Source organism: Hyla sarda, unplaced genomic scaffold, assembly GCF_029499605.1.
Source record: "Hyla sarda isolate aHylSar1 unplaced genomic scaffold, aHylSar1.hap1 scaffold_1789, whole genome shotgun sequence".
NCBI lineage: Eukaryota > Metazoa > Chordata > Amphibia > Anura > Hylidae > Hyla > Hyla sarda.
In genome coordinates this window covers 1-13,513 of record NW_026608434.1, presented here as the reverse complement: position 1 = coordinate 13,513, position 13,513 = coordinate 1, and the positions used below count along the sequence as shown (strand labels likewise).

Genomic DNA, 13,513 nt, shown 5'->3' with positions numbered 1-13,513 from the left:
CACCTATATATAATGTTGTAAAAATGCTCTAGAAGCTAAAGTCGCAGAAATGTCACACATATTTGGCCTGCAACTTTCTGTGCGACAAATTCAGACAGGAAAAATCAGTATAAATCCTTAGAAAATTATCCCCCAGTGTCTCCATCTGCTGGCGGTATTGAATAAGCATTGCTGCACTGATGGGGTATGCATTAGACGAAAAAAAAGAAGAAAAAGAAGAATAATACGCCCAGAAAAGAGGCGAAAAGGAGAAAAACGTAAAAAAACGTGAAAAAAAAGTAAGAGGAAGAGAAGGGAAAAAAAGGTGGAAATGGGTTTAAAAGTGATTTCGGCGGAGAAATATATATATATATATATATATATATATATATATACGCGCACACACACACACATATATATAAACGTATTCTCCGTTGAGATATTGCAGCCGCTGCTGTGTCCAGGCCCAGGAGCCTTAGCACTGTGCTGTGATGTCACTCAATACCACTGACATCACTAGGTGTAAACAACATCTCTCCTTTGCTGTGTATGTGACTATGGAGCTGTTTGGTGATGTCGTCTATTATGGCCTTCATAGAAGCAACAGGAGATTGTTGCATCCATCTAGAACCCTCAGAACTACAGTGCTATGATGTCACTCACTTCCACAGGCCTTGCAGAGTGTAAACAACAACAACCCAGCTTTGTTGTGTATGTAACCATAGGGATTTGTGATGTCACCTAGAACCTTCACAGCAGCGACAGCTTTATGAGGAGCATCAGCACTGCTCTGCCTGAGCAGAACCATCACCGCCATAGGTTGTCAAATAACCCGGATTTAACCCACACAGGTAAGTCCAATGGGGTGCAGGCATGTCCTCTATGCTTACAGCTTCCCGTGGGTGTTGGTTTGATACCGTTTGGGGACAGCCAAGGAGGCATCTGCAGGCAACAAAGGTAGGTGTGTGCTTGTGTGTGTGTTTCCTATGCAGATCCTAAGCCCAGTGTCACATGCAAGTAGGAGGAGTAAGAAGGGTTCCTGGCAAATCCGGGTTATGGATTGCATTTAAAAAGGCCCCGTGGGAGTGCAATGGGCCCCTGTCTTGCTGCTTAGCAATAATGGTATGGGTTTAGGTTCTGCTGTGTGTACTGGTGGTTGACTGCCCCCCAGCCCAGAGTGTGCATGGAAAATTGTCTGGCAGCCTCCCTGACAGCAAGCAGTGATAGTGCCCATGAAGGGCACCTTGTTGGGCCCGCCCCTTTCACGGTTATCGCTTCTCGGCCTTTTGGCTAAGATCAAGTGTAGTATCTGTTCTTATCAGTTTAATATCTGATACGTCCCCTATCTGGGGACCATATATTAAATGGATTTTTGAGAACAGGGGCCGATTTCGAAGCTTGCTTCCGTCGCCCTATGCATTGACCCGATATGGCAGTATCTTCGGGTACAGTGCACCACCCCCTTACAGGGTTAAAAAGAAAGATTCCTACTTTCATTGCTACCTGCTTGCTGGCTAGCCAGCTAGCCAGCCCTGTGGGCCTTGCTGCTGCTGCAGCCAAAAAACAAAAGGTGGTGCTGCTGCTGCTTCTGCTGCTTCTGCTTCTGCTTGTGTCTGGCCGCTGTTGGAGCGTCCAGGCACAGGACTTCTGCTGCTGCTGACTAAATGGCCTCCTTAATTGGATCATTTGAGTAGCCAGCACACCTGTGCAGGTAGGGCATGACATGATAGGCAGCTGCCTTGATAGCGGGTGGGTGCTGAATGTTCCTAATTGACAAAATAAGATTAATGCTTATGAAGAAATATAAAATCTCATCCCTTCCCCAATATCGCGCCACACCCCTACCCCTTAATTCCCTGGTTGAACTTGATGGACATATGTCTTTTTTCGACCGTACTAACTATGTAACATAACATGGGGGGGGGGGGGGGGGGTCTCCTGGCTGTTCACACAGGTGTGTCATTGCTGTACATTGACCATGCATTGCTTCTGTGGTATTGCAAAGGCAAAGACAAATGCTTCCAGCCATCCATTGCACTAATGGATTGGTCATCAGCTGGCTGTCTATGTCCCGCATCAATATAGACCAAAGTACAGAGGGTTAGGCTATGCTATTGTGCACCTACCTGATGCATCAGAAGGTGCGAGGCCCTTGCTAAATTCTGTGCACAGACTTTGAGATCTATACTTTAGACTGTATCTAAACCTGCTCCAACATGGACTGACATTCTGGCCTACTTTCAGCCGATGCGACTTGTCTGTCGCTGAACAGTCGCTTTTTATGTATTCAGCACCTATGTATAATGTTGTAAAAATGCTCTAGAAGCTAAAGTCGCAGAAATGTCACACATATTTGGCCTGCAACTTTCTGTGCGACAAATTCAGACAGGAAAAATCAGTATAAATCCTTAGAAAATTATCCCCCAGTGTCTCCATCTGCTGGCGGTATTGAATAAGCATTGCTGCACTGATGGGGTATGCATTAGACGAAAAAAAAGAAGAAAAAGAAGAATAATACGCCCAGAAAAGAGGCGAAAAGGAGAAAAACGTAAAAAAACGTGAAAAAAAAGTAAGAGGAAGAGAAGGGAAAAAAAGGTGGAAATGGGTTTAAAAGTGATTTCGGCGGAGAAATATATATATATATATATATATATATATATATATATATATACGCGCACACACACACATATATATAAACGTATTCTCCGTTGAGATATTGCAGCCGCTGCTGTGTCCAGGCCCAGGAGCCTTAGCACTGTGCTGTGATGTCACTCAATACCACTGACATCACTAGGTGTAAACAACATCTCTCCTTTGCTGTGTATGTGACTATGGAGCTGTTTGGTGATGTCGTCTATTATGGCCTTCATAGAAGCAACAGGAGATTGTTGCATCCATCTAGAACCCTCAGAACTACAGTGCTATGATGTCACTCACTTCCACAGGCCTTGCAGAGTGTAAACAACAACAACCCAGCTTTGTTGTGTATGTAACCATAGGGATTTGTGATGTCACCTAGAACCTTCACAGCAGCGACAGCTTTATGAGGAGCATCAGCACTGCTCTGCCTGAGCAGAACCATCACCGCCATAGGTTGTCAAATAACCCGGATTTAACCCACACAGGTAAGTCCAATGGGGTGCAGGCATGTCCTCTATGCTTACAGCTTCCCGTGGGTGTTGGTTTGATACCGTTTGGGGACAGCCAAGGAGGCATCTGCAGGCAACAAAGGTAGGTGTGTGCTTGTGTGTGTGTTTCCTATGCAGATCCTAAGCCCAGTGTCACATGCAAGTAGGAGGAGTAAGAAGGGTTCCTGGCAAATCCGGGTTATGGATTGCATTTAAAAAGGCCCCGTGGGAGTGCAATGGGCCCCTGTCTTGCTGCTTAGCAATAATGGTATGGGTTTAGGTTCTGCTGTGTGTACTGGTGGTTGACTGCCCCCCAGCCCAGAGTGTGCATGGAAAATTGTCTGGCAGCCTCCCTGACAGCAAGCAGTGATAGTGCCCATGAAGGGCACCTTGTTGGGCCCGCCCCTTTCACGGTTATCGCTTCTCGGCCTTTTGGCTAAGATCAAGTGTAGTATCTGCTCACTTGGTCTGGTCAGAGGGTGTCTGGGGTACCCGGCTCCTTGGCCTGGGGGGATCGTCCTTCTTAACGGAGGGACTTCACCCCCCTGCTGCTATTAGGGAGCCGGCTTAGTCCCCAGACAACGGGGGGCGATCACCCTTCACTGCCCACTCTTTGTTGGGGGAGTGTTTTTCTGTCCCTGCCTGGACACGCCTATTGAAGATGGAAGAGATCATGGACACCTCTCAATCTGTTGGAGAGGAGGTTCCTTTTTTTGGGAAGATCAAGAATGGGGTCCGGATCCTGCTGAAAGACCTTGAGAAGAAAAGAAGAGGACTTTCCTTTGTAATGGAGGAAATTCTTTTTGGAGTTTTGGAAATTGCAAAGACACAAATCCTTTCCATGTTGGAATTTCCAAAGAAGGGGTGCTTTGATGTTATTTTGGTTTCCGAAGAGGATTATGATTTATTTTGGAAGAAATTTGAGACAATCAAGTCTGATCCAGTGTGGGAGGGCGTGGAAGTCATTCCCCACTTTCCCAGGAGAGAAAGAATTTTAACGGTGAGGATGTATAGTCCTTACGTCCCTGAGGAGGATATTATAATTCTTTTGACCCAATTTTGTGAGGAAATTGCGCCACTTGGGAAAATTTATAATCAGTATGGAGTCTGGAAACAAAGTGGAGATTTAAAGTAAAGTTCAAGGAAGACGCAGATGGAAGAGTTCTTTATCCCCCTGCCCGTTTTAAAATAGGGGTTATCAATGGAGATATGTTTTTTGCAGGTATGCAGAATTTCTGTAGAAAATGCAAGAAATATGGCCATTTAAAGGAAGAGTGCACCTCAATGTGGTGCCAAAAATGCCAAAAAGAAGGTCATGAAATCGAATCCTGTAGCCAAAAAAGTAAATGTAATTTATGTAACAAAATTGGTCACATGTATGTGAACTGTCCAAAGAGGAAGAAGAAAAGAGAAGAAGAAGTTTCTGAACAAGAGCCAGAAATTAAAAGATCTGTGAGAAAAGATAAGGAAGTGGTAACCCAAGAGCCAAAAATTGTTGGAAAAGAGATGATAGTAGAAGAAAAGAACATTGGAGAGCATAAGAGTAAAAAGAAAAATGAAGAGCCGGTGAGAGATTTAAGAGGATATTCAGGGTCTTTCCAAACTATTTTGGAGAGAGCTCCAGATGAGGAAAGAGAATTGTTCTTACAGGACCTGGATGATCTATTATCCACCTTTAAAGCCCAGTTGCCTGCAGTAAGAAACAAAGTTTATGATTCTTTTCGCCCTGACGTGGATCGATTTATGGTAACTTATAAAATACCGGCCTGGTTGGCCATCCCAGTAAAAAGGGAAATGGAAAAAGGAAGCTTAACCTATGGTTTAATTGATTACTTGGCAGTTTACGCCCGGAGAAAGGGAATGAATTTGTTATAATTTTGGAATGTTTATTATTTTTATTGTTGTTATAATATTTTATTTCAATTTGTCTTTTTTTAGGAATAAATAAAAGTGTTACCTGATGATGAACAAAACAATCGAGTCCATATAAGATCTTGGAGCTCTGATTGAGTTCTGAGGGCTAACTTAAAAAAAAATCTGTTCTTATCAGTTTAATATCTGATACGTCCCCTATCTGGGGACCATATATTAAATGGATTTTTGAGAACGGGGGCCGATTTCGAAGCTTGCTTCCGTCGCCCTATGCATTGACCCGATATGGCAGTATCTTCGGGTACAGTGCACCACCCCCTTACAGGGTTAAAAAGAAAGATTCCTACTTTCATTGCTACCTGCTTGCTGGCTAGCCAGCTAGCCAGCCCTGTGGGCCTTGCTGCTGCTGCAGCCAAAAAACAAAAGGTGGTGCTGCTGCTGCTTCTGTTGCTTCTGCTTCTGCTTGTGTCTGGCCGCTGTTGGAGCGTCCAGGCACAGGACTTCTGCTGCTGCTGACTAAATGGCCTCCTTAATTGGATCATTTGAGTAGCCAGCACACCTGTGCAGGTAGGGCATGACATGATAGGCAGCTGCCTTGATAGCGGGTGGGTGCTGAATGTTCCTAATTGACAAAATAAGATTAATGCTTATGAAGAAATATAAAATCTCATCCCTTCCCCAATATCGCGCCACACCCCTACCCCTTAATTCCCTGGTTGAACTTGATGGACATATGTCTTTTTTCGACCGTACTAACTATGTAACTATGTAACATAACATGGGGGGGGGGGGGGTCTCCTGGCTGTTCACACAGGTGTGTCATTGCTGTACATTGACCATGCATTGCTTCTGTGGTATTGCAAAGGCAAAGACAAATGCTTCCAGCCATCCATTGCACTAATGGATTGGTCATCAGCTGGCTGTCTATGTCCCGCATCAATATAGACCAAAGTACAGAGGGTTAGGCTATGCTATTGTGCACCTACCTGATGCATCAGAAGGTGCGAGGCCCTTGCTAAATTCTGTGCACAGACTTTGAGATCTATACTTTAGACTGTATCTAAACCTGCTCCAACATGGACTGACATTCTGGCCTACTTTCAGCCGATGCGACTTGTCTGTCGCTGAACAGTCGCTTTTTATGTATTCAGCACCTATGTATAATGTTGTAAAAATGCTCTAGAAGCTAAAGTCGCAGAAATGTCACACATATTTGGCCTGCAACTTTCTGTGCGACAAATTCAGACAGGAAAAATCAGTATAAATCCTTAGAAAATTATCCCCCAGTGTCTCCATCTGCTGGCGGTATTGAATAAGCATTGCTGCACTGATGGGGTATGCATTAGACGAAAAAAAAGAAGAAAAAGAAGAATAATACGCCCAGAAAAGAGGCGAAAAGGAGAAAAACGTAAAAAAACGTGAAAAAAAAGTAAGAGGAAGAGAAGGGAAAAAAAGGTGGAAATGGGTTTAAAAGTGATTTCGGCGGAGAAATATATATATATATATATATATATATATATATATATATATATATATATATATATACGCGCACACACACACATATATATAAACGTATCCTCCGTTGAGATATTGCAGCCGCTGCTGTGTCCAGGCCCAGGAGCCTTAGCACTGTGCTGTGATGTCACTCAATACCACTGACATCACTAGGTGTAAACAACATCTCTCCTTTGCTGTGTATGTGACTATGGAGCTGTTTGGTGATGTCGTCTATTATGGCCTTCATAGAAGCAACAGGAGATTGTTGCATCCATCTAGAACCCTCAGAACTACAGTGCTATGATGTCACTCACTTCCACAGGCCTTGCAGAGTGTAAACAACAACAACCCAGCTTTGTTGTGTATGTAACCATAGGGATTTGTGATGTCACCTAGAACCTTCACAGCAGCGACAGCTTTATGAGGAGCATCAGCACTGCTCTGCCTGAGCAGAACCATCACCGCCATAGGTTGTCAAATAACCCGGATTTAACCCACACAGGTAAGTCCAATGGGGTGCAGGCATGTCCTCTATGCTTACAGCTTCCCGTGGGTGTTGGTTTGATACCGTTTGGGGACAGCCAAGGAGGCATCTGCAGGCAACAAAGGTAGGTGTGTGCTTGTGTGTGTGTTTCCTATGCAGATCCTAAGCCCAGTGTCACATGCAAGTAGGAGGAGTAAGAAGGGTTCCTGGCAAATCCGGGTTATGGATTGCATTTAAAAAGGCCCCGTGGGAGTGCAATGGGCCCCTGTCTTGCTGCTTAGCAATAATGGTATGGGTTTAGGTTCTGCTGTGTGTACTGGTGGTTGACTGCCCCCCAGCCCAGAGTGTGCATGGAAAATTGTCTGGCAGCCTCCCTGACAGCAAGCAGTGATAGTGCCCATGAAGGGCACCTTGTTGGGCCCGCCCCTTTCACGGTTATCGCTTCTCGGCCTTTTGGCTAAGATCAAGTGTAGTATCTGCTCACTTGGTCTGGTCAGAGGGTGTCTGGGGTACCCGGCTCCTTGGCCTGGGGGGATCGTCCTTCTTAACGGAGGGACTTCACCCCCCTGCTGCTATTAGGGAGCCGGCTTAGTCCCCAGACAACGGGGGGCGATCACCCTTCACTGCCCACTCTTTGTTGGGGGAGTGTTTTTCTGTCCCTGCCTGGACACGCCTATTGAAGATGGAAGAGATCATGGACACCTCTCAATCTGTTGGAGAGGAGGTTCCTTTTTTTGGGAAGATCAAGAATGGGGTCCGGATCCTGCTGAAAGACCTTGAGAAGAAAAGAAGAGGACTTTCCTTTGTAATGGAGGAAATTCTTTTTGGAGTTTTGGAAATTGCAAAGACACAAATCCTTTCCATGTTGGAATTTCCAAAGAAGGGGTGCTTTGATGTTATTTTGGTTTCCGAAGAGGATTATGATTTATTTTGGAAGAAATTTGAGACAATCAAGTCTGATCCAGTGTGGGAGGGCGTGGAAGTCATTCCCCACTTTCCCAGGAGAGAAAGAATTTTAACGGTGAGGATGTATAGTCCTTACGTCCCTGAGGAGGATATTATAATTCTTTTGACCCAATTTTGTGAGGAAATTGCGCCACTTGGGAAAATTTATAATCAGTATGGAGTCTGGAAACAAAGTGGAGATTTAAAGTAAAGTTCAAGGAAGACGCAGATGGAAGAGTTCTTTATCCCCCTGCCCGTTTTAAAATAGGGGTTATCAATGGAGATATGTTTTTTGCAGGTATGCAGAATTTCTGTAGAAAATGCAAGAAATATGGCCATTTAAAGGAAGAGTGCACCTCAATGTGGTGCCAAAAATGCCAAAAAGAAGGTCATGAAATCGAATCCTGTAGCCAAAAAAGTAAATGTAATTTATGTAACAAAATTGGTCACATGTATGTGAACTGTCCAAAGAGGAAGAAGAAAAGAGAAGAAGAAGTTTCTGAACAAGAGCCAGAAATTAAAAGATCTGTGAGAAAAGATAAGGAAGTGGTAACCCAAGAGCCAAAAATTGTTGGAAAAGAGATGATAGTAGAAGAAAAGAACATTGGAGAGCATAAGAGTAAAAAGAAAAATGAAGAGCCGGTGAGAGATTTAAGAGGATATTCAGGGTCTTTCCAAACTATTTTGGAGAGAGCTCCAGATGAGGAAAGAGAATTGTTCTTACAGGACCTGGATGATCTATTATCCACCTTTAAAGCCCAGTTGCCTGCAGTAAGAAACAAAGTTTATGATTCTTTTCGCCCTGACGTGGATCGATTTATGGTAACTTATAAAATACCGGCCTGGTTGGCCATCCCAGTAAAAAGGGAAATGGAAAAAGGAAGCTTAACCTATGGTTTAATTGATTACTTGGCAGTTTACGCCCGGAGAAAGGGAATGAATTTGTTATAATTTTGGAATGTTTATTATTTTTATTGTTGTTATAATATTTTATTTCAATTTGTCTTTTTTTAGGAATAAATAAAAGTGTTACCTGATGATGAACAAAACAATCGAGTCCATATAAGATCTTGGAGCTCTGATTGAGTTCTGAGGGCTAACTTAAAAAAAAATCTGTTCTTATCAGTTTAATATCTGATACGTCCCCTATCTGGGGACCATATATTAAATGGATTTTTGAGAACGGGGGCCGATTTCGAAGCTTGCTTCCGTCGCCCTATGCATTGACCCGATATGGCAGTATCTTCGGGTACAGTGCACCACCCCCTTACAGGGTTAAAAAGAAAGATTCCTACTTTCATTGCTACCTGCTTGCTGGCTAGCCAGCTAGCCAGCCCTGTGGGCCTTGCTGCTGCTGCAGCCAAAAAACAAAAGGTGGTGCTGCTGCTGCTTCTGTTGCTTCTGCTTCTGCTTGTGTCTGGCCGCTGTTGGAGCGTCCAGGCACAGGACTTCTGCTGCTGCTGACTAAATGGCCTCCTTAATTGGATCATTTGAGTAGCCAGCACACCTGTGCAGGTAGGGCATGACATGATAGGCAGCTGCCTTGATAGCGGGTGGGTGCTGAATGTTCCTAATTGACAAAATAAGATTAATGCTTATGAAGAAATATAAAATCTCATCCCTTCCCCAATATCGCGCCACACCCCTACCCCTTAATTCCCTGGTTGAACTTGATGGACATATGTCTTTTTTCGACCGTACTAACTATGTAACTATGTAACATAACATGGGGGGGGGGGGGGGGTCTCCTGGCTGTTCACACAGGTGTGTCATTGCTGTACATTGACCATGCATTGCTTCTGTGGTATTGCAAAGGCAAAGACAAATGCTTCCAGCCATCCATTGCACTAATGGATTGGTCATCAGCTGGCTGTCTATGTCCCGCATCAATATAGACCAAAGTACAGAGGGTTAGGCTATGCTATTGTGCACCTACCTGATGCATCAGAAGGTGCGAGGCCCTTGCTAAATTCTGTGCACAGACTTTGAGATCTATACTTTAGACTGTATCTAAACCTGCTCCAACATGGACTGACATTCTGGCCTACTTTCAGCCGATGCGACTTGTCTGTCGCTGAACAGTCGCTTTTTATGTATTCAGCACCTATGTATAATGTTGTAAAAATGCTCTAGAAGCTAAAGTCGCAGAAATGTCACACATATTTGGCCTGCAACTTTCTGTGCGACAAATTCAGACAGGAAAAATCAGTATAAATCCTTAGAAAATTATCCCCCAGTGTCTCCATCTGCTGGCGGTATTGAATAAGCATTGCTGCACTGATGGGGTATGCATTAGACGAAAAAAAAGAAGAAAAAGAAGAATAATACGCCCAGAAAAGAGGCGAAAAGGAGAAAAACGTAAAAAAACGTGAAAAAAAAGTAAGAGGAAGAGAAGGGAAAAAAAGGTGGAAATGGGTTTAAAAGTGATTTCGGCGGAGAAATATATATATATATATATATATATATATATATATATATATATATATACGCGCACACACACACATATATATAAACGTATCCTCCGTTGAGATATTGCAGCCGCTGCTGTGTCCAGGCCCAGGAGCCTTAGCACTGTGCTGTGATGTCACTCAATACCACTGACATCACTAGGTGTAAACAACATCTCTCCTTTGCTGTGTATGTGACTATGGAGCTGTTTGGTGATGTCGTCTATTATGGCCTTCATAGAAGCAACAGGAGATTGTTGCATCCATCTAGAACCCTCAGAACTACAGTGCTATGATGTCACTCACTTCCACAGGCCTTGCAGAGTGTAAACAACAACAACCCAGCTTTGTTGTGTATGTAACCATAGGGATTTGTGATGTCACCTAGAACCTTCACAGCAGCGACAGCTTTATGAGGAGCATCAGCACTGCTCTGCCTGAGCAGAACCATCACCGCCATAGGTTGTCAAATAACCCGGATTTAACCCACACAGGTAAGTCCAATGGGGTGCAGGCATGTCCTCTATGCTTACAGCTTCCCGTGGGTGTTGGTTTGATACCGTTTGGGGACAGCCAAGGAGGCATCTGCAGGCAACAAAGGTAGGTGTGTGCTTGTGTGTGTGTTTCCTATGCAGATCCTAAGCCCAGTGTCACATGCAAGTAGGAGGAGTAAGAAGGGTTCCTGGCAAATCCGGGTTATGGATTGCATTTAAAAAGGCCCCGTGGGAGTGCAATGGGCCCCTGTCTTGCTGCTTAGCAATAATGGTATGGGTTTAGGTTCTGCTGTGTGTACTGGTGGTTGACTGCCCCCCAGCCCAGAGTGTGCATGGAAAATTGTCTGGCAGCCTCCCTGACAGCAAGCAGTGATAGTGCCCATGAAGGGCACCTTGTTGGGCCCGCCCCTTTCACGGTTATCGCTTCTCGGCCTTTTGGCTAAGATCAAGTGTAGTATCTGTTCTTATCAGTTTAATATCTGATACGTCCCCTATCTGGGGACCATATATTAAATGGATTTTTGAGAACGGGGGCCGATTTCGAAGCTTGCTTCCGTCGCCCTATGCATTGACCCGATATGGCAGTATCTTCGGGTACAGTGCACCACCCCCTTACAGGGTTAAAAAGAAAGATTCCTACTTTCATTGCTACCTGCTTGCTGGCTAGCCAGCTAGCCAGCCCTGTGGGCCTTGCTGCTGCTGCAGCCAAAAAACAAAAGGTGGTGCTGCTGCTGCTTCTGCTGCTTCTGCTTCTGCTTGTGTCTGGCCGCTGTTGGAGCGTCCAGGCACAGGACTTCTGCTGCTGCTGACTAAATGGCCTCCTTAATTGGATCATTTGAGTAGCCAGCACACCTGTGCAGGTAGGGCATGACATGATAGGCAGCTGCCTTGATAGCGGGTGGGTGCTGAATGTTCCTAATTGACAAAATAAGATTAATGCTTATGAAGAAATATAAAATCTCATCCCTTCCCCAATATCGCGCCACACCCCTACCCCTTAATTCCCTGGTTGAACTTGATGGACATATGTCTTTTTTCGACCGTACTAACTATGTAACTATGTAACATAACATGGGGGGGGGGGGGGGGTCTCCTGGCTGTTCACACAGGTGTGTCATTGCTGTACATTGACCATGCATTGCTTCTGTGGTATTGCAAAGGCAAAGACAAATGCTTCCAGCCATCCATTGCACTAATGGATTGGTCATCAGCTGGCTGTCTATGTCCCGCATCAATATAGACCAAAGTACAGAGGGTTAGGCTATGCTATTGTGCACCTACCTGATGCATCAGAAGGTGCGAGGCCCTTGCTAAATTCTGTGCACAGACTTTGAGATCTATACTTTAGACTGTATCTAAACCTGCTCCAACATGGACTGACATTCTGGCCTACTTTCAGCCGATGCGACTTGTCTGTCGCTGAACAGTCGCTTTTTATGTATTCAGCACCTATGTATAATGTTGTAAAAATGCTCTAGAAGCTAAAGTCGCAGAAATGTCACACATATTTGGCCTGCAACTTTCTGTGCGACAAATTCAGACAGGAAAAATCAGTATAAATCCTTAGAAAATTATCCCCCAGTGTCTCCATCTGCTGGCGGTATTGAATAAGCATTGCTGCACTGATGGGGTATGCATTAGACGAAAAAAAAGAAGAAAAAGAAGAATAATACGCCCAGAAAAGAGGCGAAAAGGAGAAAAACGTAAAAAAACGTGAAAAAAAAGTAAGAGGAAGAGAAGGGAAAAAAAGGTGGAAATGGGTTTAAAAGTGATTTCGGCGGAGAAATATATATATATATATATATATATATATATATATATATATATACGCGCACACACACACATATATATAAACGTATTCTCCGTTGAGATATTGCAGCCGCTGCTGTGTCCAGGCCCAGGAGCCTTAGCACTGTGCTGTGATGTCACTCAATACCACTGACATCACTAGGTGTAAACAACATCTCTCCTTTGCTGTGTATGTGACTATGGAGCTGTTTGGTGATGTCGTCTATTATGGCCTTCATAGAAGCAACAGGAGATTGTTGCATCCATCTAGAACCCTCAGAACTACAGTGCTATGATGTCACTCACTTCCACAGGCCTTGCAGAGTGTAAACAACAACAACCCAGCTTTGTTGTGTATGTAACCATAGGGATTTGTGATGTCACCTAGAACCTTCACAGCAGCGACAGCTTTATGAGGAGCATCAGCACTGCTCTGCCTGAGCAGAACCATCACCGCCATAGGTTGTCAAATAACCCGGATTTAACCCACACAGGTAAGTCCAATGGGGTGCAGGCATGTCCTCTATGCTTACAGCTTCCCGTGGGTGTTGGTTTGATACCGTTTGGGGACAGCCAAGGAGGCATCTGCAGGCAACAAAGGTAGGTGTGTGCTTGTGTGTGTGTTTCCTATGCAGATCCTAAGCCCAGTGTCACATGCAAGTAGGAGGAGTAAGAAGGGTTCCTGGCAAATCCGGGTTATGGATTGCATTTAAAAAGGCCCCGTGGGAGTGCAATGGGCCCCTGTCTTGCTGCTTAGCAATAATGGTATGGGTTTAGGTTCTGCTGTGTGTACTGGTGGTTGACTGCCCCCCAGCCCAGAGTGTGCATGGAAAATTGTCTGGCAGCCTCCCTGACAGCAAGCAGTGATAGTGCCCATGA

The 13,513-nt window shown here is 44.5% G+C and overlaps 4 non-coding genes and 2 pseudogenes across 4 annotated transcripts; all 6 read left to right on the top strand.

The window, feature by feature from the left end:
• The first annotated feature begins 1,249 nt into the window (after nt 1-1,249).
• Nucleotides 1,250-1,440, top strand: LOC130313892 (U2 spliceosomal RNA). The gene has a single exon (XR_008861734.1). It is a non-coding gene; the product is annotated as a U2 spliceosomal RNA (small nuclear RNA).
• Nucleotides 1,441-3,523: 2,083 nt separating this feature from the next.
• On the top strand, nt 3,524-3,660 carry LOC130313911 (U2 spliceosomal RNA; annotated as a pseudogene).
• Nucleotides 3,661-5,112: 1,452 nt separating this feature from the next.
• On the top strand, nt 5,113-5,296 carry LOC130313906 (U2 spliceosomal RNA). Its single transcript, XR_008861746.1, has one exon. It is a non-coding gene; the product is annotated as a U2 spliceosomal RNA (small nuclear RNA).
• A 2,101-nt stretch (nt 5,297-7,397) lies between these two features.
• Nucleotides 7,398-7,534, top strand: LOC130313910 (U2 spliceosomal RNA; annotated as a pseudogene).
• Nucleotides 7,535-8,986: 1,452 nt separating this feature from the next.
• Nucleotides 8,987-9,170, top strand: LOC130313905 (U2 spliceosomal RNA). The gene has a single exon (XR_008861745.1). It is a non-coding gene; the product is annotated as a U2 spliceosomal RNA (small nuclear RNA).
• Nucleotides 9,171-11,265: 2,095 nt separating this feature from the next.
• LOC130313904 (U2 spliceosomal RNA) lies at nt 11,266-11,456 on the top strand. Its single transcript, XR_008861744.1, has one exon. It is a non-coding gene; the product is annotated as a U2 spliceosomal RNA (small nuclear RNA).
• Nucleotides 11,457-13,513: the final 2,057 nt, after the last annotated feature.